Here is a 22,038-nt window from a genome sequence, read left to right on the forward strand (position 1 = left end):
TTCTTTAAACCTTATTAGATCATTCCTTACCCTTTTAAAAGTATATAGTTAACAGATGCATTGCTTAGCTGACAAAGTTTGCATAAATAATTAGCTTTATATAAACACAAACTGCCTATTCTTCTTTTGAAATGTCATATTTATTTTAAACAGGAGACTAAAAATTTAGTATTGCCAGATTATGTAAAGATTTCTCCAACATTGCACTTCTAGCCTAACCTTTTGACTCTCCTTATTGAAGGTACTTAGATTATAAACAAATAATGGAACTGGGAGAAATGCCATTCCAAATTTTTATGTATAGAGCATTTTCAAGGGGTGAGTTCTCCAAGTGGATACTTTCCAACTACCATCTTAGTTCAGGAAAACGATATAGCATAGAGGTAAAAACAAACAAAAAAAAAAGCAAAAAAAAACCCATGCTCTTTGGAAACTGAGAGCCTCAGTTTAAACCTTAGCTCTGCCCCTTCAACTTCTCATAACTGGTATGTTCTCATGGCTCAGTTTCTTATCTGTTGAACGTGAGAAACAGTAGTTCCAACCACAAGGAGTTGGTATTATGAGTAAAGAAGAAAATGCAGTAAGTGTTTAGCATAGATCATGGTAAACATTGAGCACTCAATAAATGTTGGTGGTGGTGGCAGTGATAATAATGATGATTTAAATATATATACACACACACATATATGTAACTATACACACGTATCATTGAAAACCAACGAGCAAGAATAAATCTTACTAGCCTTAAACCACTCACATAAATCAAACCACAAGGAAAGTTTGCCACATAGCCTGATGCTTTTGTAAGCGCAGCGTCAAGGCAGTACTGTACCAGCTGTCACACCACGGACAGTGAGTTATCTGGCTCGCATTAGAAGTCGCTCTTCTTACTTCTGGTGGAAGATAACTGCCAGTTTGGATGGGATTTGTTTTACATCCTGTCTTAAACAGTTTAGCAAGAGTAATTTTTCATTGTTTGGAAAGATTATTAAATAACATGACAGAAGTACCCATGTCCAACCAAGAGAGGATCACACAACAAAAGAAAAACACCCGAAGGAAAACAAATGTGTAGAGCAGGTAAATTCACTTCAGGATGGATGTTTACTCAAAAGAAATTAATCCACAATTCTCTCAGTTGGGGACCTATGGCAAGTTACATGCCCCCTGTTTAGCAGCTGAAAGCCAGCCAGATCCTGTGGCTTGGCTCCCTCACAAGCTTCATATACACAGACTTACAGAAGAGCACCCAAATAAGCAAATAATGTGCATAATGCTGTCGGCTAAGAATTGAGAGAGAGAGAGGACAGAAATTTTTCAATAACTACGAGCTTGAAGAGATTATGCAGATAAATGGGGCCAATTTTTGCTAAAGTAGAAAACATGTATGTTTTCAGAATCTCTAAAGGGCACTACTCAAAACACATACACACTCTTTCAAAGGATCTAGCACAGGTTATAGGAAACTTGTAACAGATAAACATTTCATCTCTTCAATAGATGCTTTTCTTCTTTTTAAATCTTCTCCCTGTACCCAAACAGGTTTCCCACTATGAAGAGAGACGCAAAGTAATTGTTTATAAAGCTCTCTAAGGCAAGATGTCTGCTAGAGAGGAAAAATATTGCCTGTGGGAATATGCACATGCACATACCCATTTCTATTAATATGGAGTAATGTATAAAGTGAGGGACAGTTCCTAATGAAAGAATTAAGAATAACATCAAAATGCAAACAAAGTATCTTCCAAAAACTAGAGGAAGTACCCCTTTGCCCTTTTTTTCTACTCACAGTGGTATCCCAGGGGTATGGTGAATTTGTCACTATTGCTTTATGATGCTACAAGATCAGGCTGCGTCATGACCACCCAGATAGAAATTTTTAAAAATATAGATTACCAGGCTCCCATTCAGCTATAGCATTCATAGAAATCATCTATGTATCCATCTGTCTTCCATCTACCTATTTTCAAGTCCTCCAGGTGATTCTGATGCTCTCCTTGGTTTAAGAACCACTTCTCTCAATCACCTGATATCATTAAGACTGTTTTATCTGTATTCTTTACTTGGACCAATGTCATCAATATCATTATTAGTTATTATTAATATGTGCCCCTGTACTATGCTAAGGATTTCACACATTGATCCATTTATAGTATTCATTACAACTTCTGAGGTAGCTAATCTCGTCAACTCCATTTTACAAGACAGGGAAATTAAGGGCTAGAGATGTTAAGTAACTGTCAAGTTTACAAAGCTATTAAGTAAAGGAGGTAGGATATGAACTTCAGAGCTTGCACTCATAAATAATATGCTAATTTCCTGATTGTATAAGAATTTAAAGAGTGAAAATAAAGTAGGAGTAGGGTATAGAAAATTGGGTTTAAAATAAGGAAGAGGAATTAAACTTTGCAGGTTTTGTTAGCCTGTTCTCTGTCACTTAATTGTAGTATTTTTCCACTGTCCCCCAGTACTGAAGAAGCAAATCTCCTTCAACTGCTAACTTACTGTTGATGTATACTACAGGTATATCATACAACTGATGTAATAAAAAATCCTTTGTTACACTCTATTGCCACTAGGGTTTTCTTGACATGCAGATGCCTTCTGAACCACAAAGTTGAACAACAAGAACTAGCACACTGAAATTATAGAGCCTTGGTTTTGTAATGATTTTGAAATATGTTGCTTCATGCCTAAATAAGTCATCTAACTCATGGTGGGTACTCAATAAAGCCTTATTAAATACACAACTATGATCTCACACTTGGAAAAACTTGAGTATTGTCAGAAGGGCATATACACAACCCGCTTGATCAACAGTAGAGCCAGGTGCTGAGGTTGGCCCTCTTACCAGGCACTTGGCTTGACCGCTGTGTGTCATTTTTCATCTCATGACTATGTGATATGGTTCAAATCCTTACTTAACTAATTGACATACGAACTACCAAGTAGGATTTTATAATCCAATTTATTTATCATCATTTAGGCAGCTGTTTTAACCAAAGTGTGATAATTTGTTTCAGGGCATACATAAAATCTAGCATTCCCCTACCTGGGCTGGATACATAAAAGCACTTTGCCAGTGAATAAAACAGTTTAGGTTGTCCCCATTAAAAACCTGTGATAACCCACTAAATGTGTAAACTACTACCTGTGATAACACACTGAATGTGTAAACTACAACATAAGCTATAATCCATGCTGTGTAGCAGTGCTCCAAAATGTACTCATCAAATGCAATGAGTGTACCACACTAATGAGGGAGGTTGTTGATGTGGGAGGAATGGGAGGTGTGGGGAGTGGGGTATATGGGAACCTCTTATATTTTTTAATGTAACATTTTGTGTGATCTATGTATCTTTAAAAAAAAAGATAATTAAAAACATGAAAAAAATTAGATCATTTTTATATAGATATTGAGCTACTAACTGCTAATGATTTTTTCAACTTTATCTGAATAATGAAATTAAAAACATTTCACATATTAAATAGTAAAAAACAAAACAAAACAAAAAACTTGTAACATGAAATTAAGGTAATTCCAAGACATAAAATTTAAGGCTTAAGCTATATACTAATTCTTATTAATCTTGTATTTTAAATTGATACCAACAAAGCACAAGGGTTACTTTATATATACTAGCTCTCTTCAAATTAATGTTATTTCCTTTATAGTAAAAAGGATTATTACATAAAGTGGGTCTTTATTCTTCACCTATCCCCAAAATCATAGCTTTGCGGTACTTCTGGCTCCAAGATAGCCAACGTCCAGTAATGCCCTTCGTAATTTGAGATTTGCAGAAATTTTTGACACAAACCTCCTTTATTTTCCCTTTAAGTGCTGTCAAAACACATGAATGTTATCACACCGCTTTGCTTTATTTTTGGAATCTTGGCACTCAAAAAAATTAACTGAATCCTTTTTTTATACATCAAGTCACAGAAATAAATATTGTGCTAAAAGTAGAAAAATGAAATCAAATAAACTAGAATAGAATTTACAAAGGATAATCCATTTATACAAAACTAGGAACTAACAACTAACATGAAGCAAGTGGCTGGAGTAAGTTTCAGAGCATTTTGTGGCACTCACTTCATATCAGCTCTATAGCATGGAACTAGGAAAGTTCTAAGAAAAAGCTGTCAGATAAGATGCATTTACTTAATTTCACTTACTTTTCCTTATCATCCCAGCAGCGAAGTTTCCATGTAACCAGACATTGTCTGAAATCCAACTTTAATATTTTCTAAGTAAAAAGAGGATGTTCTATATCATGCAAGCTGTTCTCTGTTTGTTTTTAAATGGATTGGAAGTAGGAAAGAATATCCTATGTTATATGTCCATATCTGCATTTATCACCATTTTGATTCACTTTGTTAGTAAAATATTAGAGCTCTACTTCCAAATACTGGGGATGGGAGACTACTCTTTCTATCCTTCCAGAACGCCAGTGTTTTAAGCCCATCTTCCTGGAGCCTGCCTATGCCAGTCTGTCACAGACCACTTCTCAAATCACCATGATGCAGCCTTCTTTTGAACACTGTGGAATGGAGTCATCACTTACACTTAAACGCAGCTCTCTGATCCTATGCTGAGTTTAAATTTACTGTGTCGCTATCAATATGAAAAATAATATGGCATCACTTTTCCAGTATTACAACCTGATCTATGCTCATGGGGGGCCCATTATAAAAGTAAACATAAAATCACATAAAATAGTCAACTTTTAAAAAGAAATTGGTCAAGTAGAATGCATATATACTCATATAAAATATACATGTATTTAAATTACCCATTCTCTTTCATGTACCTCTTTGCTCATTAAAAAATTGCTGGTCTCAAATCTTATCACCCATTTAAAGTATATATATGTATGTGCTAAGTAACATAATGTGCCACCACAGTAACAACTTCTAAAAATGATGAAACCCACAAAGAGATTTATGGGAGAGTATGTATGACAAGTTTAACTTCTGAGGAATTTTTAAAAATTCATTTTTATAAAATGATTTTTTAAAAAGATGTGATCCTTTTGTTGTTCACAAGTATGAGGAAAGGGTATTCACATATTTGTGTGAAATATGCCTCCCTCAAACCTTGTTACAACATAAGTACATAATCCATCTGATGTGAAGTAAATAAACAAATAAATAAATAAAAAGATGGGGAATGGATGCAGTCCTGTCAGTTTCTGGTGTCTCCTGAAAAAAGTAAAAACAAACAACAAGCAAAGCAAACAAAAAAGCCAACCTGGTGTGCATAAGGGCAACCCCTCTGCTACCCTCCCGGCTCTTTCTGGAGACTCATAGCCATATAAACTCATTTGTCCTTTCCATTTCCCCCTTTTATTCAGGTCAAAAAGCATTTTTACCTCCTGGTATTATATGTAGATTGAGATATTCTGCTGGTCCAAGTTGACCCTTTTATTCAGGGTCATTTTCTAGTTACATCATCAGCTGATACTTGGTAGTAATCCCTTGGCACCAGGGAGGTTCATCCCCGGGAGTCATGTCCCACGCTGGGGGGAAGGCAACGCATTTACATGCTGAGTTTGGCTTTCGAGACTGGCCACATTTGAGCAACACAGAGGCTCTCAGGAGGTAACTCTTAGGCACCCTGCAGCACTAGGCCTTGTTCTTATTTCAGGTGCACAGGCTCACAAGCATGGTCATTAGCATCAAGGGTTCATTGTTGGACCTTCCTTCTTTTTTGGTCTTTGCTGTTGCACTTGGGGGATTGTTGCAGTTCCTTTAGGGGCTGTGATAGAGTTCCCCTGGCTAGGAACTCAGCACTCCCTCAGGGGTTGTTTTTACTTGTATACACTATGAAAATATCCAAACATCAGAGTCCCAGAGACAGATAAAGTAGATACAACTCCAGGTATTGGTTCTTCTGAGGGCTAAGAGACCCACACGTTCTATGGTCATGGCAGATGGAGTTCAGTGCCATGTCAGTTGGCCCTACTTTGGAGTTTGTGTTTCTGTGTGATGGAGCTGGACTCAGATGTGATCTTTGTTCACAAGCCTCTCCTGTTACTTTTACCAGAACTCTAGTTGGTGCTGGGGTTTAATGTATACCCAGGGGACCTGAATCTCTGGACTGACCATGTGATAGCCAGGGCCTGAGCCTCAACAGACTTGCAACTCCTACACTCTGGTTTATTGGACTTACCCCATTCGGCTAACATGGAGGTGAAGAAGGTCAACCACCACACCAGGGAGCCAAGAGTGCCTACAACTGAAAGCAGGAAAATTGCATCCAGCATCCATGTGGAATCTAAGCCCCCTCTAGATATAGATGTGGAGTGGACACAACCATTCCAAGGTCCACAGGATGGAGGAATAGAGTATGGTTTAGAGTGGACTTACTGATATTCTATTCATGAACTATTGTGATTAGTAATCAAAGAAAATGCGGCATTGGTGTGGAGAAAGTGGCCATGGTGGCTGCTGGGGTAGGGAGTGGGAGGAAGAGATGTGATGTGGGGGTGTTTTCGGGACTTGGAATTGTCCTGGGTGGTGCTGCAGGGACAGTTACCGGACATTGTATGTCCTCCCATGGCCCACTGGGTGGACTGTGGGAGAGTGTGGGCTATGAAATGGACCATTGACCATGAGGTGCAGCGGTGTTTGGAGATGTGGTCACCAAATGCGGTGGGTGTCTCATGATGATGGAGGAGATTGTTGTTATGGGGAAGGAGTGGGGCAAGGGCGGTGGGGGATATATGGGGACCTCATTTTTTTTAATGCAATATTAAAAAAATAAATAAAGACAAAAAAAAAAGCCAACTTGGGAAAGCCAATGTGGCTAAGTGGTTGAATGCCGGCTTCCCACATACTAGATCCTTGGTTCAATCCCTGGCTAATAATTTTAAAACTCGTTTCAAAAACATACATTAATAAACCCAAAGTTATCATTATGAGACAAGGACCCAGCTGGATAGAATCTAATTATCCACCTTAGAATTTTGCAATCTCATGGCTTCTTACCAGGTCCCATTTATGAGAAACACTTATCCCCCTAGGAGGATTGTCAGGATTTGGGGAAACCATGATGACCAAGTCCCTGATTACAGAAGTTAGAGGCAACTGTTCAAGCAGGTGGGGACAGTAACCCACACAGGTGGGAAGAATCAGAAGACACAAAGGTGTGGGACTATTGCACAGGGCCACAAAATGGTACTCTACTGTATAACTCCCCAGGTAATCCTATTCCTTTATTCCTGGGGCACATATGTAAAAGAAAGAGCCAGGGATCTAGAACAATAAGTCTACTTTTCAGAACCTGAAGACCTCTAGTATCTTAGCTGAAAGAGCTGCCATACTCACTGATATGAATAGCCATAAGCACCCAGCAAATGTTACCAGTGCAGATGCTGCAATGCACATTTTCCTTTAAACCTTATAACAAGCCTGCAAGGTGGAGTCCATAACCTGTCCCTACTTTACAGAAAGGTAAAACCAAATCAGAGATGGGTCCAAGGCAACCTAGTTTTAAGAGGCAGCACTGGGGATACAATTCCAGGGCCTTTTAACTCCAAAGCCTCTGCTTTCCTTACTCCTTTGCTATTATGTCTCCCATAATTTGAGGGCTAAAAACAAACAAACAAACAAAAACAGAAATAAATGGAGCATGTGGCCAGCATTGGAGCCCCAAGTTGCAGTAGCATCAAGGTTGGAATGGGTTGGCATTAATTGAAGATACCAAATCTTCAGTGAACTGAAGCTAATTTGTGAGAGGTCCAAAAGAGTTCCCCTGCCCTCAAATGTCTAAACTCTTAATTCTATATTATGACTTTTCTGTAAAGTTATTCTTACCAAGATTTTAAGAAAGTGAGAGTTTCCATACTAGAAACAGAGTTCCTTCTCAGTATTTGCAGCAAATTAATTAAGAAAATGAATGAGGTATATAAAGACTAACATTTCTTGTATGTCTCCTCAAAACCCTGAACTTTTCCACAATAGGGTCCTTAAAATAAAATTGTAGAATAGTAGTGCAGTATTGGACAAGAATCTCATAACTACATAAAATTTTACTGTCCTGTAGAGTTTAAATTTCAAGTTAGGAGAGAAAGATGAAACATGTAAAAGAAATAAGAATTTTATTGTCACAGGGAAAATCTTAGTTTTTGCTACACATGTTGACATGTTTGTAAAATCAAATATCTTGCTTCTGTTTATAGTAAGGTCTTTGTGAAGTTAAGGTTTGAAAATATTCAAAAGAAAATTAACCTAGAAATGCTCAAGTAATTTCAGGCTTGTGACAGTTTACAACTGCCCACCCTTTTCCTAGGCAAATGCCCCAGGCATTCTCTTTAAAATACATTCTCTTCAGCCTTTCATTTATGAATTCCTGCAGAATTACTTAACATATTCAAATTAAAGGTTTTCTTTTTAAAATACACATTCCCTGTCCACACCACCATCAGCACAGAAGGCCATTTATGAAAGCTATGCTATCCCACCCACTTAGTGAAAATAAATAAATAAAATAAAAGAGACCATAACTCCCTAGTCCATCAAACAAATGGATTAAAAGTTGGGTGGCTCACCTGATGGTGGCTATAGACATGTCTAAAGTACTTGGATGCTAAGCACGAATCATGGGTTCAGCAAAAAGGAGTCCCTCCCAGGACGCATATAACCTCCGAGGAGCACAGGTGACAGATGTGGCTGTAGACCAAAATAAAATAAAGATCTGGCCAACCTAGCTGAGAAAGAATTTAAATGCAAAACAGCTCCTGTTGGCACATGTTGGTAGCAAATGTATTCTGCAATCTCTGAGAGTAAAGCATTTTGATGAACTGAGGCAGTTAAGCGACGGGATTGAAATGAAAACCTTCTAAACATCCACCTCTGACTACCTCCCACAAATGCTCCCTACACCTTGCCAGTGCACAGGCTAACACTGTGCTCTGGCAAAGAATTGAAAGTTTGCTGTTAACTGTGGTTTTTGTTTTTGTTTTTTAATTTTTTTAAGGAATGGCAGAAATCAAAGCAAAGCCTTGAGTCAGCACAAAATACATTTTGAACCTCTCTCCAAGAGGGAAGCCAGGGCTCAAGACAGCCAAATGTGTCTGCAGACAAGGAGAGGGATTGTGGAGAAAGGAAACATGTTTGTGAGCAAAAATAAGATGATAACTCTCTCTTGTTATTAATTCTGGCCAAGCCTAAACAAACATTTTTTTCTTCCAGTTATTATTGAGTCATATGGCCACCGGCAGGAACTGTTATCACTTCATTTTCTGCAGACTGTTTCAGAAACTTGAAACCGCCCACACTTTCCCCATGTGAATACTCTGGATTTTTAAACAACCATGAAGTGTTTGCTTGCAAAACGGAATACATTTGATGGCCTGGTGGTACAGCTGATCCATCACAAACTGTTTAGCAAGCGAACTGGGGGGGGGGGGGGGGGGGGCGGGGAACGTCAAGAAAACCTAAAACGTTACTAGACCAAAGGCCTATAATCTATTAAAAGATTGTAATAGGACCGTTACAGAGAACAGAAATTTAAATTAGTGTTAGCATTAAGGCTGTCTCTTTCTATTGTGTTTTTGCCTCTCTGTTTTGCTGTTTAATCGGAATTTGAAAGAGCACAGCTGAAAGAAGTAACATTTCAAAAATCTGCTTCTCTTTTGCAGTACGGACTGCCATGAAGCACCTTCGCCACCTCTACAGGAATGTGAGATAAAAGATGCTTCGTAGTTAACTACAAAGCATCTTAACCATATTTTATCAACATAACAGGAAAAAGTTGTCTAGAATCTCAAGGTCTAGGGTATGTTACTAGCTTAGTTGTAAGTTGAGACCTTGATTTTTTTTTTTCCTGGGTCTGTTTCACAAATAAGTGAAACACTTTAGGTAAGTGTTTTTAAAACAGTTATCTCTCCTAAAAAATTGCAATTGCTTTGACCCTGAGATAACTTTATGGAAGTCTCTAATAACAACAGACCCAAACTGCTGTGCTTCAAGCCAACAGGGTAGAACCTGGCTTCCTCAAAGTTAAAACGGTAGCCATTCCAGAACCTTCTGATTTTGCTGCTTTAACATCCTCTATTTCATCTGTAAACAATGTGAGCGAAGCCCTGTCTTTTGCCACCAAACTGGCTAAAGAAACAGTTTCATGTAGGGTAGATTTCCTCGCATACTAGTCTACTTCCCACACTTTGCTATAGTTCTTAAATTCTCACAGAGGTGGTCATTTCTGCTTAGCAGATAAAGTGTTGGCTTTTGCCTAAAAGGAACTCCAAATGTAAAACACCAGGTTTCCTAACTCCAGCCAAGTTATGTGTGCTTTGTAACAGACACTAGCCAGAAATGCAAATTATTCCTACAAAGTTCTAATCCTGTTATCAATCCCTAGAGACACACCCCCTTACCCTTCATCCCTCCCCTGGCTATGGTTCTACATTTTTATTGCATGTTTTAAAAAAGAAAAACACTAGTAAAGCTACCCGAGATTCTGGTTTAGGAGTCCCAAGAGTTGATACCGAGGTGTTGACTTGAGTGGTTTTCTAATTAAAAAGTCAGATGGTCTGTTTCTCTTAGAAAAGCTTCAGCTCCCAGCTATGTACAATGGACGCCTTGCGCATAGCTTCTTGGCCCAAAGCCATTCAGCATCTGCCTCAACAAACCCCTTCCTGAAGTGGGGTCTAGTAAGCAATGGGGATTCAGGATCTCAAAGAAGAAAGGACATCGAAATCTAAAGAAAGCTTCCAAGAACAACTTTTGAAAGAAAATTCATTTTATAGAAGAATCTATTTGGAAACTATTAATAGATGAATGAGGAAAAATCAAATACCACTGAACTGTTTTAGCCATTGAGTAAAATCACAAATCACAGTTCCCTTCTGCTGAAGTTTTTTAAGAAGGGCTTCATATACCTCCTTTATGAACTCCTTAAGCAACTGGCATCAATATTTTTCTATGACGTTCCTGCTCTCTACTGTAAGCATTCGGTTCTTGCTTTAATTTCACTTGTAGCAACTTTTAAACTTTTTCATATCTTGAATCACTTCATCATCATAGCTCATGGTTTCAAAAATACCTTTTATAATGAAAAACCATGCATCTTAGTGGAAGGGAAAAAAATAGGATATTTAAGCAATTTCTTCCAAGTATCTAGATCAGGAAACCCTTATACCAAGAAGACAGCAATTATATCCATACTTCTAAATAACTACTTGAAATTCATCTGGGGCTGTGACACAAGATCACAATCAGAGTATAGAAAAGAGGCTCAGTACATAACTGTTAGAAGTCACTCTCCAATGTTCTTCATATAGAAATTATCTTCTGTGGTAGTTTTAAGTCAAACTGGGTATACAAAGACTTTGATGAACCCTTGGTCTAGATTAGAATGTTTTTAAAAGGCTAATAAGTGAATGCAAAAAAAAAAAATAGATCATTTTAACAAGGGACAGATTTTGAAGAAATGTATGTAGGGGTAATTTCTATAAATTATATACAATAAATGTGAACTACTTTTAAAATTTTGTGTCTTGGGGTTTCACCTGCAAAATCCATTAAGATAATCTGGCCAGATATTTGATTAAATATAAGTTAAAAGTATCATTAAATTCTTAGAATATAAAATCAATGGAATTTAGATGACCATAAGAATGCTTACCACTCTGACACATTTAATGGGTATGGGCAGTCAGGTCACAAGTAAACTTAACCGGATAGAACTCAGCATTTTGCTGATCCCATTCTGTCCACCCATAGAATGGTGCTTGCTTTCACAGCTAGCAGGACCCAGTAGTAATGTAATCCTAAAGTATTCTTTAATAGAGTCCTCTATAAACAACGTAAAACCAAGAAGTAAATTCTTTATATTTAGTCATTAATAAGCCATGTTACACTCACTAAAAATTGACCAAAGGGGAAAAACCATGAAAAGGGAAAGATATTTGAATTAGGTTATGCAAAGGCACAAAAGCACGTAATTTTAAAGAAATGTAACATGTATAACTTTCTCCTAGGACCTCCTAAGCAACAGAACTGACTTCAGTTATCTGCCACCAATTAAACTGACACCATATATAAGAGTTTTGGTGGGGAAGTTCTGTGCCAGATTTTGGAGTACAAAATTCTATAGTAACTTTAGGGAATCAACTCAAACAAGGAAACTGAGATAAATGGAGAGTGACCCTAAGTGTCCAGAGAACAGACCCAGTCTCAAGAATCTTCAAGCATGCCTGGGCTGCCCATGCTTACTGAATAAAAGTTGGAGGTCCCTTCCAAGGCCAAATCCAATTGCCATAGACTCAGAAGCCCTGGGGACAGCAGAAGGTTGCTGATGTCAGAAATTAAATGTACTAGCTGATCAACCAAATGTCTCAAACATTCTGAAAACTCTACTGCAGTACAATGATCTGTCACCCAAACTTCCCAGGATTCTAACATCACAATGATCTCTTAAACACAGCAATATAGTTACATAACTTAATTACATAAAATTCCAGTAAGTTTAATTTCCTCTACATCATAAGTATCAGAAATTAAGATCTAAATTTGGGATAGTGTTGACTCCTTTATAGTATTGGTTTGTCGCCATAAGTACCCCTAGGCCATCCAATTTAAAAACACAATTTTTTTTCTTTGCTGATAAAATGAAATATTATCTTGTACTTAAAGTACTAAAATCTCTTTTGCTTCCTCAGGAAAATACAGCTAACTGGAACCAAAGCTTTTATTCTGGTCAACAGGAACTGTATCTTTGCTTTCTCTAGTTTGTGGATGAAGTAGTTTGGACTAATAATTGATTCTGATTTCTTGTTGTTGTTAAAAGGAACAGATGGCAAAACATTTTTTTATAAGTTTGAATGTGTGTATCAGCTAGTTTTGAAACAATAGTATAAAATGAATTTAAATTGTGATTTCTCTTTGTATATGAGCTATCTTTGTTTTTTACTGGGCTTCTATCTCCATTAGTAGACAAACGCACTAATTTTCTCAATATGGAAAATGCCAGTACTAAAGCCAAATAAAGTTGGGTTTAAGATGATTACACTAGATTTCATCAAAGCAACTTGGCACTCATCGAAATTTACTCCCAGTTGGCTGATGAGATTTCATCAGGCTCTCAAGAAGCAGGGAAATAAACAAAAGTAGAGAGACAATGAAAACAATGTGACAACTGTCAAACAAAATGCCCAACACATTGAACATTTTCCTAAATGCAGTGTTGAAACCACTAATTCACTTTCTCTTTCTCATCTCTCCCTCTGTCTCTTCCCCCCAAAAACTGCATATTTTGAATTTTCAATCATCTTTGTGCATTGATTGCACAATACCGAAAATCATGGAATCATTTGGAACTAAATAATAAAAGTTACATAAAAATTAGCAATTCAAGGGCAGTATAGTTTTTTTAAAAGTTGTAAAATATTGGTGTTTAGGAGGTCACTACCCTCGTTTCAACTCATTGAAGCAAGTTCTTAATAAATGTAACCTATTATGAAAGGAATGGTTCAAATTAGGCTACTACTTATGTTATAGTTTTGCAACTAGATATGCTCACATGTCATCCACCTGGTGGAACGATTCCACATAGGGGTTCTTAGGATCTACAGGTCTTATGTTTCTGATAAAGTAGAAGCAACCTGGTAACGGCAATACACAGTGCTCTGCTTCAAACAGAGCTACAGAAGCTAGCCAAATAACTCTTAATTCAAAGCATATTTGATGATTGTATTAAGTCAATCTGTGCACTTAGAGTTGACAATTATACCAAATAGAGGAAGATCTAAAATGCAACAGATCCTTGACATTTGAAGCAGAAATTACTTTAAATTACTCAAGCTAGCAATACCACTCTCAACATGTAACATACATTATGTAAAATATAAGAATACCACAAGAAATCTTTGCATAGATACAAGACAGAGGTTTTCCTTCTATAGGTTTTGACATAAGATGAAAAGAAGAGGGAGGAAGGGAAAAGAGTCCATGCAATATATACCTGGATTAGCACTTGGTTGCTTATTATCATTTCATTTCACCAAAGGTTCATGGCCTTTAGGACTTTCAAATCAGAGGCATAAGCATCGGGCATTTTGGAAAAAAACAGCCCCTTAAAATCAATCAGATCTGTTTCTACATTTTCTAAGTCCAATACAATAATCAAATGCTTTCTGCTAATTCAAATTTCCAGTTTTGGTTTTCACTAGACATTCTAATAGTTAACAGTTAAATTTAAAATGATCATAGGACTCTATCACCCAAAAATGAGCAGAAAAGATATAAATCCTGCCAGAATTTTCTCCTATTCTTCTAAACAGAATGCTAAAGAGGCAGTGAAAGATTAAATAAAATTGTGGTTTGAGCATAAAATGAGTGTGGCATGTCTCCTTTGTACCATATTTACCTGTATGTATTTAGTGAATTCAAATGAGATTATTAACCACTTAAAATTTTTTAATAGGTATAACATAGAATCTTGAAGATTTCATGACAAAAAGTAGATATGTTACTGAATTTAGTTCATAGATGTGTATGATGCTACATGCATATCTACAAACCTAGAAGACATTGTAGCCTTGGTTCCAGACCTCTGCAATCAAGCAGGTCATACCAATTTTTTAGTTTCCCAATGCATATAAACTTATGTTTATACCATACTATAGTCTATAAAGAATGTAATAGCATTATGTCTAAAAAAAACATAAAAACATACTTTATTGCTATAAAATGGTAACCATCATCTGAGCCTTCAGCAAGTCATAATCTTTTTGCTGGTGGAGCATCTTGCCTTGATGGTGATGCTGACTCATCAGGGTTGTTGTGGCTGAAGGCTGGGGTGGCTGTGGCAATTTCTTAAAATAAGACAACAATGAAGGCTATCACAATGATTGACTCTTCCTTTCATGAGAGATTTCTCTGTAGCATGCAAGGCTGTTTGACAGCATTGTAGAACTTCCAAATTGGAGTCAATCCTCTCAAATCCTACCACTGCTTTAACAACTAATTTGACAGAATCTTCTAAATTCTTTGTTGTCATATCAACAATGTTGACAGCATCTTCACCAGGAATAGATTCCATTTTTAAAAACTACTCTCTTTGCTCATTCACAAGAAGCAACTCCTCTTCCATTCATTTTATCATGAGATTATAGTCACATCCTCAGGCTCCACTTCTAATTCTAGTTCTCTTGCTATTTCTACTATACCTGCAGTTACTTCATACAATGAAGTTTTGAACACTTCAAAGTCATCCATGAGGGTTGGAATCAACTTCCAAACTCCCAATAATATTGATATTTTGACCTCCTCCCATGAATCACAAATGTTCTTAATTGCATCTAGAATGGTGAATTCTTTCCAGATGGTTTTGAATTTACTTTGCCCAGATCCATCAGAGGGATCACTATCTATAATAGCTAGAGCCCCACAAGATATATTTCTTAAATAATAAGACTGGAAAGTCAAAATTACTTCTTGATCCATGGGATACAGAGTGGATGTTGTATTTGTATGCATGAAAACAATATTAATCTCCATCAGAACTCTGGGATGACCAGATGTATTGTCAGTGAGCATAAATATTGTGAAAAAAAACTTTTTTTTTCTGAGCAGGTCTCAACAATGGACTTAAAATATTCAGTAAACCATGTTGTAAACAGATGTACCCAGACCTTGTTATTCCATTTATAGAGCACAGGCAGAATAGACTTAGCATAATTTTTAGGGGTCCAAGGAATTTCAGAATTGTAAATGAGCATCAGCTTCAACTTAAAGTCACCAGCTACACTATCTAATGGGAGTCAACCTGTCCTTTGAAGATTTGAAGCCGGGCATTGACTTCTTCTCTTTAGCTATGAAAGTCCTTGATGGCATCTTCTTCCAAAAGAAGGCTACTTCATTTACACTGAAAATACGTAATTTAGTGCAGCCAACTTCATCAGTTATCTCAGCTAGGTATTCTGGATAACATGCTGCAGCTTCTATATCAGCACTTACTTTACAGCACCTTATACTTTTATGTTATGGACATGGCTTTTTCCCTTAAACCTTATGAACCAACCTCTGCTAGCTTTAAACTTTTCTTCTGCAGCTTCCTTCTCTTAGCCTTCATAGAGTTGAAGAGAGGTAAAGTCTTGCTCTGGATTAAATTTTGGCTTAACGGAATGCTGTGACTGGTTTGAGCTTCTATCTAGACAACTAAATTTTCTCCATATCTCCATATTCACGTTCACTGGAGTAGCACATTTAATTTTCGTTTCCCTCAAGAAATTTTCCTTTGCATTCACAACTTGGCTAACTATTTGGCACAAGAGGCCTAACTTTTAGCCTTTCTTGGCTTCCAATAGGCCCTCTTCACTGAGCTTAATAATTTCTATCTTTAGATTTAAAGTGAGAGATGTGCAATCTTCCTTCCACTTGGACACCTAGGAGCCATTGTACGGTTATTCTTTGACCTAATTTCAAAATTATTGTGTCTCAGGGAGTAGTTATCAGCCACAAACCTACAATTTATCTCTGATGCACAAAATGGGAAGAATGCTTATGTTAGTTCAAGAGGTAACACAGCAAAAATTGAAGACAAGTCACCATAGAGAATACATATGATTACAGGTAAAATCCTAGTTGTGCCACCTTTGAGCAATTCCTTGGGATTACTATGGGTTGAAAGATAAAGAAGCTGTATGAGAAAAAGAACTCCAAGTTTGACGTCTAAGCAAGAACATGCTTTCCCTTTACCTTGGAGAATTCACTCAGACTCTGTGCACCTCATCTTCCAACATGTAAAAGGAGGGGTGTAATGAATACATCAAAGTTTTGTTTGATAGGAAGACATGTTTTTCTTCCCAAAGAAAACTCATAGAGAACGCCAAAAATATAAAAGAACAAAAGTACACCTATTCTGTTTGGTTCAACCACTCTGAGGGGCCCAGAACCCACCTGCTAGGTCTTCCCCCACTCCTCAGAAAAAACCCATACACCAAGACTTCTGCCTAGACCCTAGTTTGAACACGCCTGAATCTAGATCTAGAACTTCCCTTCTATAAGTCCTACCCCCTCCTCAAGATTAAACAACTGATATGCAATGGGTTAAAGGAACTGAATTTCCAAAGCAAAAATGTCTCCCAGTACAAACAGAGAGGCAACACATATTACCGAATTTATCATGTATCTGTACCCACATATTATTCTAATTTTAGGCGCATCACATTCCTAAGATTTGGGTGGCTAGTTCACTTGTTTTAGACCATGTATCCTATGCTATACCCATGCTATAACTTTTTATTGAATATTAACATATCCAAGGCTCAAGGTTTGTAAATGAATCACCACAATCAGACAGAAACTTCCTCTTCTCTGTGATAACTCTTCAGTCAAATTTCAAATTTTTCTGGCACTAGCCAATCCATAAGGCTCTATCTGGTGTAGTTACTACCGATTTTGAAGTATCTCCTGATTTATTCCTTCCCCTTATTTCTATTACTTTTGCCTCCAATTTTCCCCTTTTGCTTCCTGACATGCTTTATTTCAAACAGATTCTCCTTGTTTATGTAAATATTTGCCTATACTCACTCCACATTTCATACCTTTGCTCATTGTATCTTCTCTCTTCAGCCTCTACTCCTTCTCACTTATTTCAAACATCCCATGGTTCAATGTCTATATTCTGAAATCTCACTCCTCAGCCACCAGCGGCCTGTCATTTTCACTCTACAACCTTCCTTTTCAACGTCTGAGGTATGCTCTGTAATGGGCCCTGTGCTAAAATGGACACTCAACTGCTGCCCCGGCCATTTTGGGAACTCAGCATTTTAATTCTAGCCCATGGTTACACTGTAAATGAGGTGAAATGAATCCAACTCTCTATATGCTGACACATTCATTAGATGAAATGCAAACTAACCTTACTCCCACTGACTATTGCAATATTCCAGGTAAAGAGAGCAAAAAGGCTGTAACTAGAGTAGAGACAATCAAAATGAAGATGGACAGTTGAGAAACAAGACTGGGTGGGTAATTATTAAAAAAATTTTTTAAAATAAATAATGAAAACCCATACTTACTAATCCTGCCCTCTGTGCAAAGCACCATACAAATGTCTTTGCATGGCTGATGTTATTTAATCCTCATAACAACTGCATGAATCAGGCATCTATTATTATCCTCATAACATAGATGCTGACACTGAAGCTTAGAGAGATTAAGTAAACTACTCAAGTTTGTACACTTTAAGGTGGTAGAGTCAAGACTTGAGTCCTGATCTGTCTAAATGTGAGGGAGAGATTCAAAGATAGGACTTAGAGCCTGGGTGACTGGGAGACTAGTGATGCTTCGAAAGGATAGCCAGCCCAGGAAAGGTTTTGAAAAGCCAGCAAGGTATGTTTTAGCTAGATTTATTTTAACATGCTAGCAGGACATCTAGGGAGAGGTGCCATCCACATCTGGGTCTGTGGGGTTGGGATTCAAATGGAAGATGAACACCTGAAAGAGAGCTGAAGCCAAGAGGTGGACAGAAATCAAAGGAAAGTGAAGAAACAAGAGCAAGCCAGATATCGGAAGGATGGAATATATAGGCAGAATTAACAGCAGAAGAGAATAATAGGCAGAATATAGGGCATTTTTAGGACACTGGAATTAAGTGTAAACCACATGTAAACTATAGACCTTGGTTAGTAGCAATGCTTCAATATTTATTCATCAATTGTAACAAATGTACCACACAACTGTAAGATGTTAATTGAGGAAGATGTGGGAGGGGGAGGGGTACATGAGAATCCCTTATATTTTTTATGTAACTTTTCTGTATCTAAAGCCTCTTTAAAAATAGTTTAAAAAAAAAAAAAGAGTGAGCCAGCTGATAAGAGCTCACCTTTTGGCATACGTACTCATTTACTCCTCACAAAGATCCTGTGACATAATATCCCCCTTTCATACATGAAGAAGAAACTGAGTTTTGGAAAGCTAAGTAAGTTGACCCAAGCCATTCAAACAATAAGTGACCAGGATTAGTAGATACCAAATTTAAAACTTTCTCCTACTCTTTCATACTTCTTTCCCTCTAATCTAAACCATCCACCACCACTGAAGGCATAAGATAAAAACTAGATTACTTGTCAAAATGCCAATGTGTGCAATGAGGGCCTGGTAGGAAAGCAGGAAGAAGACACATAAGTAAGTGAGTGAAAGGATAAGAATTCGGGGTAACAAATACATGACAACTGCTCTACTCCATGCTGCAAGCACCACAAATTAACTCAGAAGCCTTCTCAACACAATATTCCAGGCAGCTGCTAGCAAGCTATATGGCTAGATAAAATCATCTTACATTATACAATTCAAAGTGGGCCTCAAGGGAACATTGTTATCCTTGACCTGAATAATATTTCACTTGTGTTCTTTGAATTTTCAGAGTACTCCTAGCTGGCTGGTAAGGGAACCCACTAGAAGGTTAACATGGCAAGCTAGGGAATAGAGAGTAATACATCCCCAAAGAACTTGGTAAATGACAACTGGAAAAAGTAGTTAGAAACTATAGTTCAGTTAGAGTAAAAGAAAATGTGCTTTGAAAAAAGAAAAAGGAAGAGAAGGAAAAAAACTACACAAATACCAACTGGGATACATCCTGGCTTAGAAAGTTGGCAGAAAAAGATAGAGAGGTCATGGTGGACTGTAAGCCAAGGCAAAATCCTGTGCACTCTTCAGAAAAGCAAAAATGCATAAACATCAGAACCCATAAGTATTCTCTGGGAATTCTCCCACTAAACTCAGACTCTGCTCAGTGCTCTACTCCAAAACCAAGATGGACAGTTTATATCCTTACATTGACCTTACCAACACAGCCTCCAGTCTCTCCCATCTTCAATCAACTTTCTGCTAAAATACCTCCAAGTTCAAAAGCCTCCCACCGGCTCTCCACTGCATACAAGGTAAAATTCAAAATCCTTTTCCCTCTCCTCAGAGAAGGTCTGTATTCAGTGTGCTGTTTTTCTGCTTTTGCTGTGAGCTTTCATGACTGCCATCCATGAATCCTGAGCTCCACAGCCAGGCTCCTCTGCTCACCCTCCCTTGGACACGAGAGACACACTTTGGTTTCCATATCTTACCTCACAATGTCCTCACTATCTAAAACAATTGCCTCCTGTTTTTTACTCAGTATCTACCACTCTTCCTAATATAACTTATGTCCCTTTTCATGAAGCTTTGCCTGGCTACAACAGCTAAAAATAATACTTTCTTTAAAAATATCAGAGCCTATAACAATACCGAGCCAGCATTCATTACCTTCAACTTTGCTTCTTTTGCTGTTTTATGTATTTTCTTCTTTCCTAAGCAGACTATGAACTCTTTTGTTTGTATCACACCCCTCTTCCAGTTTGCCTATTTCTTTAGAATATAAGAATTAATGGATGTTTAAATAATTGATTTGATGGCTCTGCAGACATGGCGATGGACAGATCATGGAATGTGATGGAATCACAGTTCCAACACTTACCACCTGAATTATGCTGGGGAGGTAGAGTTAAAGGGAGGAAGGAGAAGGCACCTTGTAAGATACTCTCATAAAGTCAATTCAACTCATTAAGCATTTACTCAAAATCCACACAGTTCTTGCATATCAAAAATTTCTGACAGATTAAAATGATTGAAGGCTGGCCTTGGAGAAGAAACAAAATTTCGCAATAAGTTATCTAAAACATTAGTGCAGGGCATGAGATAATAACCAGGAATGATTCTGAATCTAAGTATATAAATCCTGATCTTAAAAATATCCTACTGTCTAGAAAAGACAACACACTTATTGATAAGTTATAAAGGATAACTGCCTACCAGTATAGTAAGTATACCTATGTATTTTCTAGATTCTCTAGACACTATCAAGTTCCGAATGTAGTCAATATTCATAAAAAGAACCTACTGGATGATTATGGCCAATAAATATAACTGATCAGTTAAAACATCCTGATTCCATATCACACATGTCTATACTGTGTTTGTACCTTACTGGTATTATACCTTCTTCAGCTTTCATTGAGGGTCATACACCAAGTCACTTTCTGCCTTCTGGATGTTATTGAGGACATCATCCACCTTACCACTCATTGCCCTGGATATGATTTTACATTTGGCAAATCTGTTTAAGTACTGCAGAATCTTTGTCTCCCTGTGGAATGACAATGTTTTCTGTGAGATCTATCATTTGTGTCCTCAATTCTATGATGTAAATTCCACACCTCCAAATGTTCACATATACACTTTAAAATGTCTGACATTGAAATGAAGTCTTAGCATATATATTTAATGCAGTGTAGGTTTTTCCACTCCAAAAGCTGTTATTAAATTGATATTTATTTGATAACTATTCATTTCTTTTAAATGAAGATAGAAAGGGCCATGTTGACTTTTCCCTTGTCCCAGTTTGAAACCCAAAGTTAAATCTGAGCTAAACTATTTCAACCACATAGAATCATGTGACCTATTTTCTTATTATCCTGAGCTCTTCCAATTTGTTTTTCTTAGTTCTGATCTTTTATATTTTTGTTTTGTTTTGCCTTATTAGTCTAGATCTTTTCACAATCATTTATCACTAAATCCTTTGAATAACAGGATATAAGGGCATAACATCAACTATTAGATGACTCATGACTATACAAGTTCAAATATTTTACTCCTAGTTTTGAAATAATATCGACACAAAGACATATTAGGACTAAGTATTACATGAACAGGTCAATTTTAAAGCAAAAACAACCACCTTTACGTTTTTTGGTTTAAATTAACAGTAATAATTCTTGCCACCTGAACCTATTTGCCCCTTCTGCTGTACAAAGTAATTTTAGCATCTTAACCTCTTCTGTATGATGACAACAGGAACCATGCTGGGGTTTTAGTAAAACTCTGTCATTATTTCCATTAAAATGTTTTATTTCTGCCTCCTGATCCTGGAGGACATCCATGAGCTCCAAGTCGATCCAGTAGCTGGAAAGTATTTACAGGAAATCTAAATGAGCAAGCCGCCTGTTCTCTTTTTATCAACACCATTTAAAAATCCCAGAGAGGTGTCTGATGAGG

At 37.2% G+C, this 22,038-nt stretch overlaps 1 protein-coding gene and 1 non-coding gene across 6 annotated transcripts in view; one reads left to right on the top strand and one right to left on the bottom strand.

The window, feature by feature from the left end:
* Positions 1 to 22,038, bottom strand: part of RSPO2 (R-spondin 2) — a 148,619-nt gene that overhangs the window by 20,157 nt on the left and 106,424 nt on the right. The gene's annotated exons all lie outside the window — the stretch shown is intronic.
* LOC111763919 (small nucleolar RNA U13) lies at positions 5,028 to 5,131 on the top strand. Its single transcript, XR_002796645.2, has one exon. It is a non-coding gene; the product is annotated as a small nucleolar RNA U13 (small nucleolar RNA).

Source organism: Dasypus novemcinctus, chromosome 14 (assembly GCF_030445035.2).
Source record: "Dasypus novemcinctus isolate mDasNov1 chromosome 14, mDasNov1.1.hap2, whole genome shotgun sequence".
Taxonomy (NCBI): domain Eukaryota; kingdom Metazoa; phylum Chordata; class Mammalia; order Cingulata; family Dasypodidae; genus Dasypus; species Dasypus novemcinctus.